At 39.0% G+C, this 19,083-nt stretch overlaps 1 long non-coding RNA gene and 1 pseudogene across 1 annotated transcript; both read right to left on the bottom strand.

Annotated features, from left to right (window-relative positions):
• Positions 1-13,067: 13,067 nt before the first annotated feature.
• On the bottom strand, positions 13,068-14,466 carry LOC120105901 (annotated as a pseudogene).
• A 2,280-nt stretch (positions 14,467-16,746) lies between these two features.
• On the bottom strand, positions 16,747-17,876 carry LOC103698981. The gene is made up of 2 exons (XR_602805.4): positions 17,210-17,876; positions 16,747-17,065 (listed from the first exon to the last, which is right to left on the bottom strand). It is a non-coding gene; the product is annotated as an uncharacterized LOC103698981 (long non-coding RNA).
• Between the last annotated feature and the right edge of the window lie 1,207 nt (positions 17,877-19,083).

Below are 19,083 nucleotides of genomic sequence, written 5' to 3'. Positions count from 1 at the left end.
ATTTAGTGTAGGAATATGTGCTAGATACCAATCAGATCCTAAGGAATCACATCTAAGTGTTGTTAAAAGAATCCTTAGATATTTAAGAGGAACTACAAATATTGGATTATGGTACTCTAGAGACTCTTGTCTAGATTTGTTTGCATACTCAGATGCTGATTTTGCTGGATGCAAATTAGATAGGAAGAGCACAAGTGGCACATGTCAATTCTTAGGAAACAACTTAGTATCATGGTTTAGCAAAAAGCAGAATTCAGTGGCACTGTCAACAGCTGAAGCTGAATATATAGCTGCTGGTAGTTGTTGTGCTCAAGTACTATGGCTTAAGCAACAACTAGAAGACTATGGAGTTAAGCTAGATAATATTCCTATTAAGTGTGATAATACTAGTGCCATCAATCTTACTAAAAATCCGGTTCAGCATTCTAAAGCCAAACACATAGAAGTAAGATATCATTTTATTAGGGATCATGTGCAAAATGGAAACATATGTATTGAGCATATATGCACTGAAAAACAATTAGCCGACATTTTCACAAAACCATTGAGTGAAGATAGATTCTGCACGCTAAGGAGGGAATTAGGCATATGTGATCCTTTTTATTGAAGAAATATAAAAGGGAGCAAGTAGTCTCATGATACATTCCTCCAATTTCTAAAAATCCATGAAACATGAGTCAAACTTGTCATCTATAGATTCCTTACTCATGTATCATTGTCCCAGAAAGAATTTATAAGGATTGGAAGCAAGAAAAATTTTTAGAAGCAAAAAGAAAGAGAAAAGAAAAATTCTGTACTTGGGTCGACCCAACCCAAAATAGGGTCGACCCAACGTTGAGTCGACCCAAGAAATTTCTTGAGTCGACCCAACGTCGGGACCCCACTGTTAAAAGGGGGACCCGAGAGCTCTATTAGGGCACTGTTTGCCCTTGTCCTCTTCTGAATACTCTATTCCCCACTCTCCAAACTCCTCCAAACTCCTCCAAACAGTAGATTACCTTAAGATCTTGGAGAAATGGGACCCAAAAGAGCCGTAGCCAAGAGATCCGGAAGAGTCTCACGGATCCAACGTGAGAAAAGGCAACCTACGGAGCCATCTACAGTGTCTCCACAATGTGAGGCACGTGCGGAGCCACCTCCTCCTCCTTCCCCCTCAGTTATACTTGCAAGATTTGCGGGGAGACCAGTTACAATGGGGAGAAGGATCCATTCCGAGTTCTTTGATCAAGAAGGGTTCCGGTTGAGGGAATGGATCCAAAGGCAAGGTTGGGAGTATCTTTGCTCCCTATATGTGATGATCTACTCCAGATTAGTTCGGGAGTTCTATGCCTTCCTTAAAACTAGAATGGGAGGGCTTATTTCGGAAGTTCGAGGAATTAGGGTTCGAGTTTCCGAGGAGAGTTTGAGTGAGCTACTTCATCTACCCTGCGAAGGAGCCACTCCGGAAAAGCCTGAAAATAAGATGAGAGCCCTTCAGTTGATAATGGAAAATGAGGACTTCGACTTTTCGGAGAAGGTAATAGCTAGCTCTCTTTCTGCTGAAATGAGATTACTACTCAGCATTATAAATAGAATTTTATTTCCGAAGAGCGGGAGATTCGATCTCATCACTGAGCGAGATCTAGTAGTGATGGAGCACATTATTCAGGGTATTCCCCTGAATCTCCCGGCCATGATACTGAGACAGATGAGGAAGGTGATCTGCAACTCCAGAGTATCACTACCTTATGGTATGATACTCACATTGATTTTTCGACAGCACGGTATATCTGTCGAGGAGGAGGCATCCAGGAGTCTGCTTCATACTGACACATACACTGCACGGACACTTATACGCATGGGATATGAGAAAGTGAACGGGCAGTGGATTAATACTGGAGCAGGGATTTAGGGTGAGGCACCAGAGGGTGATGCACCAGATCATGGAGACCCTATCCCTGAGGATGAGGAGCATATGGATCATCCTACTGCACCTTCAGAGGCTGGACCATCGTCATCTGTTCCTCCGAGAGACACAGATGAGTTCTGGAGTAGGATGACTGAGCTTGTGTCAGCTCAGGCGAGGACTATCACAGACGGGCTGACGAGCAGATTAGACAGTATGTCAGCTCAGGCGAGGACTATTACTGATGGGCTGACGAGCCGATTGGACATCATGTCTGCTGAGATCAGTGATCTAAGGCAGCAGATAGGAGCACTTCGGAGAGAGAGAGACCCATGGACCATCTGTGCCACAGGCTGCTGAGTCAGAGATTTCGGCACAGAGTCATCTAGCTCGTCGTGCTCCACGCCAGACACAGTCTCACCAGGCTCGACCTCCCCTCGCCACGTACACTAGGAGGATGAGGACTAGATCCCAGCCATTAGATACTCTCTAGGCTGATATTAGCATTTCTGTTTAGAGCCTAGGCTAGATATCTAGTTCTCATATGTATTTTGCTTTTATCATGTATCTTTAAACTTTGATTAAGGAACATTGTATTTGTTTTTGTTTTTGGGCATGAATGTACTAAAATGTTTCTATTTTGATCAATGACGTTTGAATGTTTGTTATTTATTATGTCTTCTCTCATGCATCTATTTGATGATAACAAAAAGGGGGAGAAGTAAAGAAAGAGTAATAGGGGGAGAAGTAAAGATAAAGTGATAAGAGGAGAAGTAAAGAAAGAAGGAGAAATAACGAAATAACTTGTAAAACAAATTGAAAATCATATAGGAAAGCATATACATCCAAGGGGGAGCAATTTGCAACAATGAAAATGATCAAGTCAAAAATTTCTCTCAAATTTCAGAATTTGGCACATAGAATTTCAGAATTTGGCACGCACCTTTCACACCTCGATACATAACCTAAAACTCATGTTTTATCTCAAATTTTTGGAGTTTCATCTTTAATGAATTATAAATGAAAGGGGGAGCAATTCAAAAAGTCAAATTGGCAACATTTGAATGATATAGGGGGAGACTTCACTCTTATATATGAAAAGCTGAAATTCAGCAAGTTAAGCCCTTTCAAAAATTGATTTTAAGATAAGTATCAATAGGCTCATACTCTTTATTTTGTAATCATCAAAAAGGGGGAGATTGAGGATGATAGTGTTATTTTGATGATTAACAAGCAATTATCTAGAGTATGTTATAAGTTAAATCGATACTTCATTTATAAGTCTATTACTCTCAGTATATTTGTATAAATTGATATAGATACATTTCATTGTTTATTTGAATGAATCTAACCTTGAGATGCAGCAAAGTGTGGATTGAGTCGACCCAAAGGATGATTGGGTCGACCCCGGCACATCAAGAAAGCATTTGGCACACTTCTGCAAAAATGGCACAGATGAACAGTGAGTTGGGTCGACCCAAGGAAAGCATGAGTCGACCCAAACATCAAGATCCTCAAACAACTCAGAAAATGGTTCTCTAGATTTACTGAGAGGGTCGACCCAAGATATAGTTGAGTCGACCCAAGCTTGAGTCGACCCAAACCCTGTGTGGGTCGACCCAAAGGCAAGACAGAACAGAAGACAGAAAAGGTTCTCTGGAAACCCTGTTAGGGTCGACCCAAGAAGAAGTTGAGTCGACCCAACTGAACCTTGAGTCGACCCAAAGAAAGGTTGGGTCGACCCAAGTGAAGGAAGGCTGAATTGCAAGTTTCTGCGTTTCTGAGAGGGTCGACCCAAGGAATGTTTGAGTCGACCCAAGTGAAAGTTGGGTCGACCCAAGGACAGGTTGAGCCGACCCAAACACGGGCAGAAGCATAACGGCTAGTTCTGCAGAAGTACTTTTTGTCCTTCCAAAAGTGAGTAACGGCTAGTTTTTGAATTCTAACCATTGGGGCTTGTCCAATGGATGTAGGAAACTATTTAAAGTGGCACTATTCATCAGATAGAACATCCTTTCCAAAGAATATCAAAGAGTACACAAGAAAGAGAAAGTGCCCTAATCTTCCTCATCCAAGTGCTTCATTCAAGAATCAAAGAAAGGGGTTGAGCAGATTCAAAGAGTCATCAAGAGCTCCATCCTCCCTTGAAGAGTGAAGCATCTTTGACAAAGAAGAGAGAAGTCACTACAAGCGATAAATACTTTCTAAACTCTTCTTTGTAGATTACATTGTTTTATTTGCTCATCTAGGAGTTTAAATCTTCTTCCTTTGTTTGTTAAACAACTTGTAAAGGTTGGTTGGTTAGCCCGCAAAACCAACGAAATAGGTTGATTGGTGAACCCGAAAAACCAATTGTAAAGGTTCGTTGGTGAGCCCGTAAAACCAACATAGGTTCGTTGGTGAGCCCGTAAAACCAACATAGGTTTTTGGTGAACCCGGAAAACCAAGGTGTAAAGGTTTTTGGATTGTGAGCCCGGAAAACAATCCAACTGTAATCCGCGGGATTATAGTGAATTCCCAAGGGATCGCTTGGGGAGTGGACGTAGGTGCTAAGGAGAGCACCGAACTACTATACTTCGTGTTGTTTGTATTGTGATTTGTTTTAGCTTGCTAACCATTCATTTGACACAAGTAAGATAGTTAAGAATCAAAGAAACCAATTCACCCCCCCCCCTCTTGGCTTGTCACCTTGGGCAACAGAAAGATACTGGAAGGAGGCAGATGGGGTGTGGGGATCGCTGTGAATCGTCTCCGAAAGCTAGACGCGCGGAAGGGAGTTGATTCGGAAGGAGCAGGGATTCGGACGGACGAGTGAAGCTGAGACGATCGCGAATCCGGAAGACTAGGGGAGGCTGAGAGGCGCTGGGCGCGGAGGATGCTAGGATTCGGATGATTGAAGGAATCTGCCACGGGATCTTTGGCATGTGTCGTGGGAAGGAGCTGATAGCGGAAGATTGTGGATACTGCTATGAACCTCACGAACGGCTGGGAGGCGCGTGAGGCGGGCGGAAGAAGGGGGCGTTGATCGCGGGTGCTTCGCAATGCTATGGAGGAGGTGGACGGCTGGGAGGTGATCGGGTTGCTGGGAAGCTTCACGGGAGAAGACGTATGCGGTGAATACGGACGCGGCGAAGAGGGGATGCTGGGATCGCATGCTGGGAAACTTCTCAGGAGGAGGAGATGGATGCGCTGGAATGTGGACGGTGAAGATGGAAAACAACTGATGCTGGCGCTTGGGATGATGCTGATTTGGAATCACAAAATCAATTGACTCTAGATGGCTGGAAGCTTGGGTTGCATCGTGGTATATGGGAAGTCGCTCGGGTGCGCAGAAGAAAAGTTATGGACTCTGTTCTGCAGTTGGGAAGATGCATTCTTTTTAGATGAATTTATACAAAATAATGATAAAAATTATAATAAGTGCTAAGGATAAAATATTTAATCATGCAAATGTTAACACCTATTGTTTATCATTATTTTGCTAGCATTAGGCTAAGTTAATTGGTACTTAGATCGCACTTTTGTGCTCTCATCAACAGCTTGACAAATAATGAACACTTTAGCTAGATAAATCGAGCAATAAAATAATAATAATAATATACTACAATTAAGCATGCAAAATACAATTATTCAAAACCAAATCGGTACGCTATCCGTTCATTTCAAATTTTAAATCTTGTTTATAAATCAAATTCTTTCAAATCATTATGTTCATCTCGATAGCCATAAACTATGCCCAAATTTCTACCTTGTGGCTAGGCCAAAATATGAGCTCATCAAACTGCCAACGTGTAACACCCACTTGCAGGGTGTCGATATGCTAACGTAAAATGCCAATGTATAACCCCTATTTATAGGATATCGATATACTAACGTATAACCCCACAAGCAAAATGTCGATATACCAACATATAATCCTCACTAGAAGGGTGTCTATATGCTAATGTATAACCTCCACTGATAGGGTGCCGATTTGTCAACGTATGACTCCCACTTGCAGGAAGGGTGTCGATATCGTAGCGAATAACTTTCACTGGAAGAGTATCGATATATAGTCTGGCTGTGAGTCTAAATTCATTTTAAAGCAAAACTCATTTTTTTTATATTAAGTGTTCCAAATCAAAAAATATATAAAATCATACAACATCGAAATTAATCAAACGTAATCCATATCAAAATCAAAATGTGCAATTAAGAATCATACAATATTCCAGAAAAAAGCATATGTAATAATAAAATACTATGCTTCAAAAAGGATAATTCGATTCAAAAATATTTATGCGATAAATCTAGAAAAAGAGTTACGTTACTTACTTCCGAGCGAATCCAAAGTATCAGTCCAATCAGTTTCAAAAATTCTTCTAATATTTTGGTATTTAGAAATTATCAAATTTATTATGATTATTCCAAAAATAGAAACCTTAATTTCAATACTCTCATAGGACTGACCAAACGAAAGTGCCCGACACTCGGGTTGGTCTAATCATGGCAAAACTCATCTAATCATGTTTGAACTAGGATAGAGATAGTTCAATAGAGATCGGAGGTGACCAAATCTAATATTGTTTAGAAAGGGTCAAGATGAGGCTAGCATGCTGCCCGTTGACCATAGATTAGGGCCTTTCACCGATGTTGATCCAGAATCACAAGAGAAGTATCTTACTAGGTCTATCATTTCTAGAGTAAAAGTAGAGAGAATGTCCAGTAGAGAGAGAATCAAGAGAGAGAAAAGAAGGAGAAGATAGAGAAAGAGAGAGAACAAGCTTCTCTCTCTAACCAAAAAAAAAGAAGAAAGGAGGTGGCTGCAAGTGGTGCCCGAAGATAGGAACCCACGACCGGCCAACAGGTGGTGCCTAAACCATTAGAAATAGAAGTTTCAACTCCTTAAATCACAGAATCGAGTGTCTCGGTGGCTGGAACTTCGACCAAGGCTACAGACCGCCATTGAGGAATGGAGGGAGCCCTTAGTGACAAAATAGGCAGCAGAACCAGCCAAACTTGGAAGAAAAAAAGAGCTTGCTTTCTGAAAATAGGAGAAACAGGGGCTTTGCCCCTTCTTGGCCAAATTCTGGCGATCATAGGCTCGAATTGGACTTCCAAAGGTTATAGAGGAGGGAGAGAAGAGTTATCTAAAGATTGTCGAGTTCTTACTTGGCTTTCTGGCGATGAATGGCAGCAGCGATGATGCAATGGCAATCGATGATCGAGAAAAAAAATCTAAAAAAATCAATAACTACTCTTCGATTGGAGTTAGTTCTTCAGCAGGGGGATGGGGAGGGAGGGGAGAAGCTTATATAGAGCGAAGATTAGAATTTTCTAATCTCCGGTAGAGTCCAAGGAGGAGGAGGAGGACTCATCCTCCTTTGCCATGCTCAACTAGGGCTCTGCCATGGTTCTGGTTTAGACAGGCCTTCAGGCTACATTCGGATGTTAGGCTGGGCCAACAGGCCAGCCCAATGAGGCTAGGCCTTACAAATAGCGATCTTAGTTCATAAGACTTGAGATTATTTGCTTCGTAATTGTCATCAACTCCTAAGCTTGGTAACTTATTTGCTGGTTTGTTGGCTTCTCTAAAAAGTGTGGCTTACATAGAAATGATCAACAGAAGTAGCAAAATAGATGATATGAGGATACTTTCTAACCATTGAAAAGCTATTGGAAGACTCCCTTATCTAATTAAGTATAGTACTTAAATCTCCTTCTAACCAATTTTTTGTTAATTTAAGATGGTCGATGGTTGTTTGCATTCCTTCACATCCTGCTCTAAGTTTGGTATCTAGAGCTAAAAAGCTTTAAATTTCCTTGCTCCATGAATTTCGGGGCCTATTATGATCTCAAATAACAAAACTTGCCATGACTTCTCCATTCTTCCATGAAGCATCAAAATTGAGCTTCGTGACTTCATAAGAGGGGGTATCCTTGTAACCAATTTAGATTATTGTGGGATTGAGCTCACTAACCTGTCGGTTCCTCAGAGCTATGACATGCTGAACACAGTTGTGCTCATTGTAGCTTCATGCTATTCTTTTGCAATCCAAAGCATCCATCCCACAAAAAACATAAATCATCTATCAATGTTTGGCACTCTCTTATCAAAAAGGTGTCCCACCAGGTTTTGCATGGAGTTGAAGGCTGGTATTGTTGGGTTGTTCCTTCCAATGTCATTTTCCCGACTTCTTTTGCAACTGAGCAAGTAACTATATATGTTCAATATCTTTCTTTATACACTAGCATAGATCACAATCATTGCTTTAATTATGGAAGAGTCCCCTTCCTTCTAAAAGATTTTTGCATGGTAATTGGCCCCGAGTTATTTCCACCAATAAAGCTTCACTATTGGAGCTGCTTCTATTTTCCAAACCCATTTTAAATCATTAGTTTGATCTATAGGTGCTGCAAAATCCTTCTTGATCATTCTATTGACTTCTCTAACTTTCAGATTAGTAGAACTAGAATCCTTCTAAATCAATCTATCTTCACATTGTTGCTTGGCAATCGGTATAGACATCACTTGTTCCGCTGTCTCCTTGGCTTATACTTGCATTAATTAGAAGTTGCTAATTCCATGTCCCACCCGTGTTAATTAGATTTGAAACTTTCTAGTTGTCTTAGCACCTATTTAGATTGGGAGAGATGCAGCTTCGATTAATAGGAATGTTACTAATCCAAGGGTCTTGAAACACATTAATCTTTCTGCCACCTCTAACCTGCCAATAGAACCCACATTTGACGCAGAATGTATAGCTCTCTGTATTTGTTGAAGACCCTTTCTATATTGATAACTGTCCCAACATGTGAAATTATATTTGGCTGGCTCCACTTTGCTCCAAATTATTTCTTTGCTTAGTATCAAGCTTCCACCTGCCTTCGCCTTGAAAGCATCTCTTTTGATCTTGATCTACTGAAGTCCAAGATCTCCTTAGCTTTTGGTCATACATACTTTCTGCCATGATAAAAGATGAAGTTTCTTTTATTATCAAATTTATTCCTTGTTTAATACCAAAACTTCCAGCTGCCTTTGCCATGAATGCATTTCTTCTGATCTTGATCTGCTTGTCATGCCCCAGATCCGGAGTATGACACGGCCATGCTACTGAGGGGTACAATCCATGATAATACTAAGCCAAAACGTTTCATTTAGCTTCCAATTCCATCTCAGAAATAATAGAATAAATAGGAGTCTAATTTTATTATCCATTAAATGCAACCATTATTGGTTCAGAGCTTCCAAATTCAAACATAAATACCAAACCTATAATCCTTAATATTTAGAAAATTATTGACTACAAATTCATAGTCAATTTAAAATATTAAAATTCTTCTATTAAATTACCAAGGTTGCTAGCGTGAACTCCAAGCCTGGACTAACTTTCATCCCTACTGATCCTATTTCTCTGAGGAGAGAAAAAAATAGAGATTTATGAGCGACACAACTCAGTAAGTAAATCTTTCACTATTTTACCAGATCAAGCATAAGATTTTGCATGAATCGATGAATTATATAAAGAAAATAATAATTATTGCAAAATAGAATATATCATAGTATCATATAATGAAGTCATAAAGTCACTTATGCCTATATAAATCATCAATATGTCATAAACATGGTTCCAGATGTACAACATAAATAAAATCATATTATTTATCATTTAACCATATCATTAATTAAATTACTTCTTTTAGCCTAAATGTTAAGGTCACTATTATACCTATAACAGGGTCGTAATTGGATAAATACCAACTACTATTATCCATTGGTAGGGTCATATGCTAACTACTATTATAAGTTCAAAACAATTATGGAACTATTATTTCACAATAAATCATGAGTTTCATAATATCATATCTTTGATTTTTGATTTTAAGAAAATATGATATTATCAACATTTAATACTATTTTCATATTTTCATAATATCAGAAAATAAGTAAAAATTTTAAAAAAATAATAAGGAGCGTAAGATCTACTTACAAGTTTAAAAATTAGTAAGAAGTATAAGGCTTGCTTATCTCTTTTGTCTTAGACTGTTACACCTCGCTGGACGACTCCGCTATACCTATTTAAAATATTAACAGCCATGGTGGGACGATAGAGAGGTAGCTATCTAAAGTAGGGATGGAAACGTTTGTCGATAGTGCAGAACTTTCTGCCCATGGTGGTGGGAAATAAAGATTAACCAAGTAAGAGTTGTATTATTGCAAGAAAAAAAAAAGGTGAAATTTGATGAGCCCTCAAAGTGGTAGGAAAAAAAAACTAGAATTTTGGATGTGGGGAAATTTAAGAAAAGAAAGGAAGTGAGCAATTTCCTACTCTAATACCATGCGAAGGAGGAAATTTGTTGCCAAAAGACGTAGTTTTCATATTAGCTAGGATAATAGGCTTATATAAAGAAATTTAGCAACATATAAAGGGGTAAGTAAGTTGGTCAATGATACAATACATATAAAGAAAATCTACATAAAGATGTATAATCTTGGGCTAGAAGCATGTGATGAGATTTGATTAAGAAATAGAATGCATATGGGTTGCATAGCTGGCCATAATAAGAAATGATTTTATCACATGGAATTGCATAGCAAGTCATGTCTGTTGAATCTAGTTGCATGAATATCAAGAAATAATTTTTATCATATGGGATTGCATAGCTAGCGATATCTGATGTATTTGGTTGCATGATTTTCATTATTCAGGTTGGCTAAGTAACTAAGCAACATAATCTCTAGGGTATTATCCTAGAGAGCATGCAATGGCTACAACTGCTTCACTCAACTATCATGCCCAAAACTATCCAAAACTAAGCATTCTGCAACTCTGAAAAAATACGATAGAGTGAGATGAGCTTAACAACCTAGTAAGAATTCTCCTTGTACACCAATATAAATAAAATAAAGATAAAAATTGGCAAATAAAAAATCTCAAAGTGAGGCAAAAATTATAAAATTCTATCCCAACTATCCAGCTCAATAAACGGGGTCCACACATACATATATACATCATTAATCATCAAATGTCCATTTAAATAAAGTGTTATATCATTTCTTTTCAAATAAAACTTTTTGTTCAATAGTGGTTTGTAAGTATCTGATCTTCCATTTCTCATACAATGGTCTAGATCTGACAATAGCAAACCTTTTTTTTTGGACTAACCACGATCATGCTATACGCTTGTGACCGAAAATCCACAACACCCATGCATTATGCTAGGATAAATACACGTAATACCTACGCATCAGCCCATGGCGGTTATAGATAACTTACATGTCAGTCTATAGCGGTTATACATAGTACATATTCATAAGCTTGTGGATGATCCGATCGGAAAAAGAAAGATTTTCTTCAAACCGCTTAACTTGAATCTCTCAAAAGAAACTAGAAGAAGATGGAATATTGTGAAAGTAGGATTTAAGTCCCCTTTTCTTTTATTAATCATTAAAAAAAGAAGGTACATAGTCTCTATTATAATGTGAGGTCCGCTCTAAGACAATTTGAGTCGAATTCTTCTTCCAAACCTAGTAGGACTCTCTTTTTCTAAAATAGACATTTTTAGTAGAAATTTTCTAAAAAAGCTAAAAATTTTGAGGAGGTAGATATCAACTTCTACATTAAATCTTTCTTCTGTTGCTTCGTATGATTTTTCTCATATAGAGATCTACACTTGGTCAAAGTTTTATTGAAAAGAAAATTTTCTAATTTGACAAGCCCTTTTTTAGGATCTCCATGATGGAATTTTATCCTAATTCAACTTTTTAGTTGTAGATCTATATGATACCAATTCTAAAATCTCCAAATCCGGGTATCGTATGACCCAAATTATAGCATCCTAAGTTTGGCCTGCGAGCGGTTTTTTCGATATGGCAGATTTTACTCTTAAACCTATCCAGCCTTGTTAGTAGTGGCTAAATACACATCGAGTCTAGTGATCCTTTAAACACTACAGGAAAAGGACCTTACCCGACGCTTTTGTGGAGCTTTTGCCGACGCTAATTAGCGTCGGCTAAAAACCCCCGACGCAAAGCCAAGCGTTGGCAAAGCGTCGGCTATACCAGAGTGGCCAAAAGTTTTGCCCGAACGCTTGGAGTTAAAGCGTCGCACAAATGGCTTTACCGAACGCCTACATAGCGTCGGCGATAACCCCGACCAGAGCGGTTTCCCCCGACGCTTTTTGCGGTCGGCAATCCCTGATTTACCGACGCTTGTATAGCGTCGTCGGCATTAACCTTTCCACGACGCTTTTAAGCGTCGGAAATTGCTCAATTGCCGGTGGTGCCACGACCTTTTTTACCGACGCTTTTTTGCGTCGGCAATTCCTGATTTTCCCCGGGCGTTTCCCCGACGCTTTTTTGCGTCGGCACAAGCATCAGGGACCTCTTTACTCATGGACCTCTTTATTCCGTGTACAGAGAGCAAGATGATATGATCCATAGGAGATATCCATCAGAATTCATCCCCAAAACACTGTTTTTTTTTTTGTTTGTTTCTTTCGGTGAGCAACGTTCTTAAAACACATTCATTATACTGCCAAATCAGAAAACTAACAGAGTACAGAGAAGTAATAATTAACCACATTTTCTGGACATGACAATCCTTCCTTTCTACACACCGCTTGATTACAATTCAGAAGTGAACAAGACTAAAAAAGTCCTATAGTTTAATCTATCTGACATCACCCAAGATACAAAGCCCCTTACAAAAGATAGTTTCAAAAAGACTCACAAGACAGACCATCACAGATAGAAAATTATTCTCGAACTCCCGCGAGTTGACTTATATAACACTGCATGTTCCATGTGGATATTAGCATTCACAACTTCTTGCCCTTGGCATTGAAAGTTCTTTCTAAAATCGGATCAGTCCCAAGGCCTACACGAAAAATGAACCAAAAGCCCACCTCCACACAGCATTGGTTTAGATCAGCCTCGGTATTATCACCTAATGGCATGTCAATTAGTTTCTAAACCATTCAACTGTAAACCAAAAAATTCATCCAAGAGCCAGGTTCTCAAGCGAGAGAGTGGCATGTGTGGAATCTGAGATTGTACTGCTTCACACCTTGGACAGAAGCTTGTTTCAGACATCTCTGGTGTCGACGAGTCCAACATTTGAGCATGAATTCAAGAATAGTTGGCGCTTGCAAGTGAGATCATGGTTGGCTGCACTGGCTGATTCCTCGGCTGGAGGATGAGTCAGTCCCAACCCATATTGTTGATCGAATGTTGCGTAGACTCCGAATTGGTCTGAGCTGCCTCTCGATTGGGTGGATTCTTCATCCACCCTTCGAGCAGTCGTGATATGTTCTCAGTATTTGATGCATAGGGTGTCATCGATGACGATGTTGCCGGTTGGCTTAGTTTTGTAAAGAGTAGCTGCCATTGGAGGGCTTCAATTCTGCTAGGCATTGGGCTTGTCTAGCGACAGTGCTCTCTTTAAAGCTTGCTTTGCCATATGGATGTCAGTTTGGAGCCTCCTCTCCACTGGCCTTTGGGGACAATTGATCACAAGAAAGCCCACCACTCATTGAGCTGCCATCACAGCTTGGAGCTTCTTTAGTTTCTTCTTCAGATGGTGTTCCAATAGTTCTTGATGTCATTATCAGTTCTCTCTGGGAGATAAGAAGCTATGGCTGCCCATCTAACACACCAATATAGGCCATAAACCACAGTGAGCCTAGGACCAAAGTACTTCATATTATTGATAAGAACATATATTAATTTATAAGTTGACTCAAATTGTGCAAAGAAAGCCATATATTCTAAAGTTTTTTTTTTCGGGATCTAAGGCATGTTGCTGATATTTTACCCTATTGCCAAGAAGAGCTTGGAGATGGATTATGAGCTTCTCCTCTTGTTCTGTGAAGTTGCCTCGCTTGATCCCTGGCCTCCAGGTAATTAGTCCATCTTAGCCTACAGCTCTTGTTGCATCTCATCAGCCCTACCAAACACAAGAGAGGATTTAATAAACGAATAACTACACAGCGTAAACAAAATTGGACACTAAAGACCACCTTTTTAGATCTAGAGTTGTAGACCCTCTGCATCCAAACTAAATTAGGGTCTCAATTAGTAAACAAGCTCACCATGTGGAAGGAGAGATTGAAGAAGAAGTCAAGAGGATATCTAATCAACACACTAACACATCACGCACCAGAACAAGAAAACTAACCAAGAAGAACTCAAAAGGATATCTAATCAACACACCCAACACATCACAATAGAATCAAGAAAACTAACAGTTCACGGAAGGCCACCCTTTTTTGGTGATCCAAAACTACATAAGCTCAGCAAATAGCTAACTCATTTTGGATATGATGAGAGGCCATCCTGTCAAAAGGGGACGCCAGAAGGGCGTGATAGACGAGGTTAGAGGAGCTTAATTACCAGTACTAGTAGGCACATCCCTCCAGTTCCCAGGGAATTCCTGATTTAAAAAAAAATAACAATAATCAGTATTATAAAATACAAATTACAAACACTATATTATAACAATATGAACCTGTATTACATTGAATACATTGACACAAATACTCAGATCATTCAAAATATGAATATTGATATATCTGATTAAAACTCCATGTTTTTAACTCATGTATCAGAAAAGCTGCATACAAATTACAATGTACTCTGAAAAAGCAAATTACAATGTACTCTGAAAAAGCAGAAACATATACATATCAAACTCATAAAAGATAATCTAGAATGCATCAGGGACGGGATTCAGCTCCATCATCATCATGTCTACAAGCGTTTGAAGAATCAGGAATCTACAAAAAAAAAAAGAGAAAACATAAAAGTAAGGAATAATGTGATACATTAACTCATATCATAATTGATAATATGTAAAGTATTGAAATATAATAAAGTTAATTACCTGAGAAGGTAGAAATCGTTGTAACATGGATGTAATATTCGTAAGCTGAGACTGCAAATTTGCTTGGTTTTGCTTCAGCTCTTCAATAGTTGCTTGAAGATGACGAACTTCTGCAGTGTTACTACCTTCTCTGGCATTTCTTATATATGTGCCCACTGAAGACAACTGAGTGGGGGTAACTCCAACGCCGTAACCCCGCACTCGACCATAACGCTCTGGGCCCATCAATTCAGTAAGCACTTGAGCTTCAATATGATTGTTCGCGTCGGATGATGATGACCCCCCGACGCGCTCTGAAATAAGATTTGTTGCCCTATCCTATATCTCTCAAAAAAAAAAATCAAATTAATGTATGCGAATAATAGAACCAAAAAAAAATACAGCACAAGTCAAAGATGAATACATACAACTAAAGCATCCCATCTCACAGCAAGTATCCTGCATAAAAAAGTGCAGAAGACTGGAAGTATTAGTCTTATTGTTCATGGAACATGACATCTTCAATCTAAAGTAACTATCAAGTTGCACACTTCATAGAAGGGCATTCACCATTTAATCATTTCTTTCACGATAATCTTTCCCAAACCAATGGTCTCACCTCTTAATGATCCTCAAGTCAAAGTTTTATTCACTTCTAGTTTTGCCAATTTACTCCTCATCTGCTGACAGTGTTTTTAGAAGAATATAAAAGAAATAAGCAAGCTATGTCAAATCTACACAAAGAAATACTCCAATGGGGTAGATTCAATTACATCAAGAGTTAGCGTAAACAAAATTAGTCAATGGAAATCATATCGTATTGTATATTGTATTACAAGCAAATACCCAATAAACCCATATATAACATACCAATTTTCTCAACTTGAAAATACCATACAGACTGACATCTTTAACATTAGCAGTAGAAAGAAATAACTAGGACAAGAAAAATGATGGTCAACCAGGGTAGCACTTCTAATTCCAAAATGTGCAAATTAGGAGATAGTTCTTTATAAATTATTATAAAAGTTACTTTCATTTCTGAATTTAGCAAAATGTTTTTAAAAAAAAACAGAATGGAAAATGCCTTTGTTGTATAATTTTCCAACATTAAATGCTACAATATAATTATACCAAGTGACTCCATCTAATCAGTATGAAGGTACATACTCTTTGTTGTTTATTATAGGCATTTGAGATTAATATATTTTAGAAAATGTAATTTGGCTAGATGTCAATTAGTTGAGATTATCACAATGTAACTTTCACCATATAAAATTCAAACGTTAGATTTAGATGGCATCATAAAGATCATTTATTTTTATCAAAGTTTCTTCTCGCAAGTTCATTAGGAGATACAACATCTGAATTATTCCTCATGATAATAGTCCTAAATGCTCTCCTTGAGATGATCGGAGAAGAAACTACTACAAAATCTAACATTAGTTGCTTAAACTGTTGAACCCATGACTTAGAACAAAATCTTTCCTTTTGTTTATTAAGTTCCACTACAAGAAAATACACTTTCAGCGACTAAGATTCTAGTCGCCGAATAACCATATTTGGTCGCCGAAACCTTTTCGCGACTAGCATACCCTTCGTCGCCGAACCCTAGTCACTGAAAGGTTTTAGCGATCAATATTGTGTGGTCACCTAAGGTACACCAACAACGACCAACGTTTGGTTGCCGAAGAAAATTATCAGCGACCAAATTTGTTGTCGCTAATTTCAACGCCGACCAAATAGTTGGTCGTGGAAGGTTTGTCTTCCGCTACCAAAAAAATGGTCACTGAATGTCTATCTTCCCCCACCAATAGTTTGGTCGCAGAATGTATTGGAATGCATTGGCAACAAACATTTTTTAATGGCAGAAAGTATTAACCTGTATTTAATTAACAATTCAAAATATAAGCGTAATATTTATTTTTGGGCTCATTCCAAATCCTGTACAAACAACACAGCCTATCCAATATCCATATTGTACAATACATTTGCTCATCCAAATAGAAGTATACACAATGTTAGAGAATCCATAATCATTCATTATAAATATCATCATCTATAAGTCTAAAGTCAAGCATACCTATTAACCATACATCAAAATGTTTCATCCATACCATATGTTAAGGTGATAATCATCACCAAACACATCAAAATGTAAATTAAAAATTCTAAAATATCTGATGTTGCTATTCATCCAAACAAGCATCATGTAGACAAAATATTCTTATACCAAAAACTAGATTCTGCTTGTAGATAACTCCACCATGATCATCTGAACAAAAGCTATCCATGCACCAGAAACTAGATTTCACATGCTCATAACTCCACCATGTATCTGAGAAAGCAAAAAAGAATACACAATCAATAACCACATGTGAATAATAATAAACTAAAATTCAAGTATAAGTTCACAATGACATTTCGTTTAATTTGGTCCAAATCTCTAAATAATCTACGTAATATAAATGAGAATACGTACCAACGAGTATTTGTACCACCAGTTGAATACATGGCCCCATCATGATGGATAGATGACTTGTGCGTTTGAGTCTTTCCTTTTAAGAACCCTGTCACCAAACTTGTAAGATGTGCAATTTGCTTCTGTTTTTCCTCTCGCTCTTTCTTTTCCTCCTCACGCTCTCTCCTCTCCTGCTCCAATTGCCTCCGCAGCTCCTCACGCTCTATCTCACGCTCCGTCTTCATCTCTTCCATCTCAGCTTTAAGTTTCTGCAACTCCCCAACATGGTCTTGTGAAAAAAAGTTTCTGCAATTTGCTTTAAGTTTCATCAAGTTAGATTGATTAGTTTATAGATTTATTTTTGTACCCTCCAAAAAAAACTGGCAGCAGAAATCCTATATAAAATGATGGGTAAACAGATAACAACTATGCAGCCAGACCTTCAAATGCACCTAAAGATTAGCATGTATCTTGAAGCATTTGTCACCTTCCATTCTGGAATCAATATCAATCAGAGAAAGAAGTGAAAATCTCTGAATGTACTGAAGCAGAAGTACTTTCTACACAGCAGCGATGCACATGACATAATAAGCACATGGTAGATTGAGTCAGGATCCTCTCGAGTTTTCGACTGAACTGGAGTCTCTCAGTTGTCAATTACTAACAGAGGACATGAAGATTGAGAAGCCCTGCGGTGGCCGCGGTGGCTGCGGTGGCAGCGAAGGAGGAGAAGCCTGCGGTGGCTGCGGCGGCGGCGAAGGAGGCGGCGAAGGAGGAGAAGCCCTCCGCGGTCGCTGCGGCGGCGACGAAGGACGAGAAGCCCCCAACGACCCCCACCTCTCCCTCTCCCTCTCCCTCTCCCTCCCGGCCTCTGCTAAATCAAACAACGGCGGACCCCCACCTCTCCCTCTCCCTCTCCCTCCCGGCCTCTGCTAAATCAAACAATGGAGGACCCCCACCTCTCCCTCTCCCTCTCCCTCCCGGCCTCTGCTAAATCAAACAATGGAGGACCCCCACCTCTCCCTCTCCCTCTCCCTCTCCCTCCCGGCCTCTGCTAAATCAAACAACAAAGGACCCCCACCTCTCCGTCTCCCTCTCCCTCTCCCTCTCCCTCCTGGCCTCTGCTAAATCAAATAACGGAGGAGGAGTACATACCTTGAAACGCCGACACCGGGCGAACGGAGAGGCGACGGGCGAACGGAGAGGCGACGGGCGAACGCGATGGGTGAAGGCGACGGGTGAAGGCAGAGTTAAAGCTTTACCAAATTAAAAAAAAAAAAAGTAAAAGCAGAGTGGAGGAATAGGGAATTAGAATTTGTTTGGGTTAAAAAAAAAAAAATTAAGCAGAATTCACCTGTATGCAAACTTTTCGCAACTAAATTTTTTTTAGTCGCTGGAGGGGAACCTTTAGGAACCAAAATGTAGTCGCCAAAAATTTTACCTCCAATCCGTCAATTTGATTTTGCTTTTCCGTGACTAAATATATATTTAGTCGGTGTAGGATAATTATTCCGTAACTAACAAGAATGTTGGTCACAGATAGCCTTATTTTCAGCGACCAACTTTAGTCGCCAAACGTTTTACCTCCATTCCGCCAATTTGGTTTTGATTTTCCGCGACCAAATATGCATTTAGTCGGTGTAGGACAATCATTCAGTAACTAATAAGGATGTTGGTCGCAAATAGCCTTATTTGCAGCGACCACTATTCATTTAGTCGCCGAAAGTGGTCGCTGAAAGTGTATTTTCTTGTAGTGTTCGGATCTGTTTAATCATTGAAATATATTACTATTATTGATATATATCTAGGATGTAAAGAACTGAATCGCTCCTTCAAACCTGGACTGATGGATCTGAGCTCATAATGAATATATTACTATTTTTAATGTAATATCA

This window comes from Phoenix dactylifera, unplaced genomic scaffold (assembly GCF_009389715.1).
Source record: "Phoenix dactylifera cultivar Barhee BC4 unplaced genomic scaffold, palm_55x_up_171113_PBpolish2nd_filt_p 000390F, whole genome shotgun sequence".
Lineage (NCBI taxonomy): Eukaryota > Viridiplantae > Streptophyta > Magnoliopsida > Arecales > Arecaceae > Phoenix > Phoenix dactylifera.
Note: the sequence above shows the minus strand (reverse complement) of the source record. Positions and strands in the feature narration are given on the sequence as shown.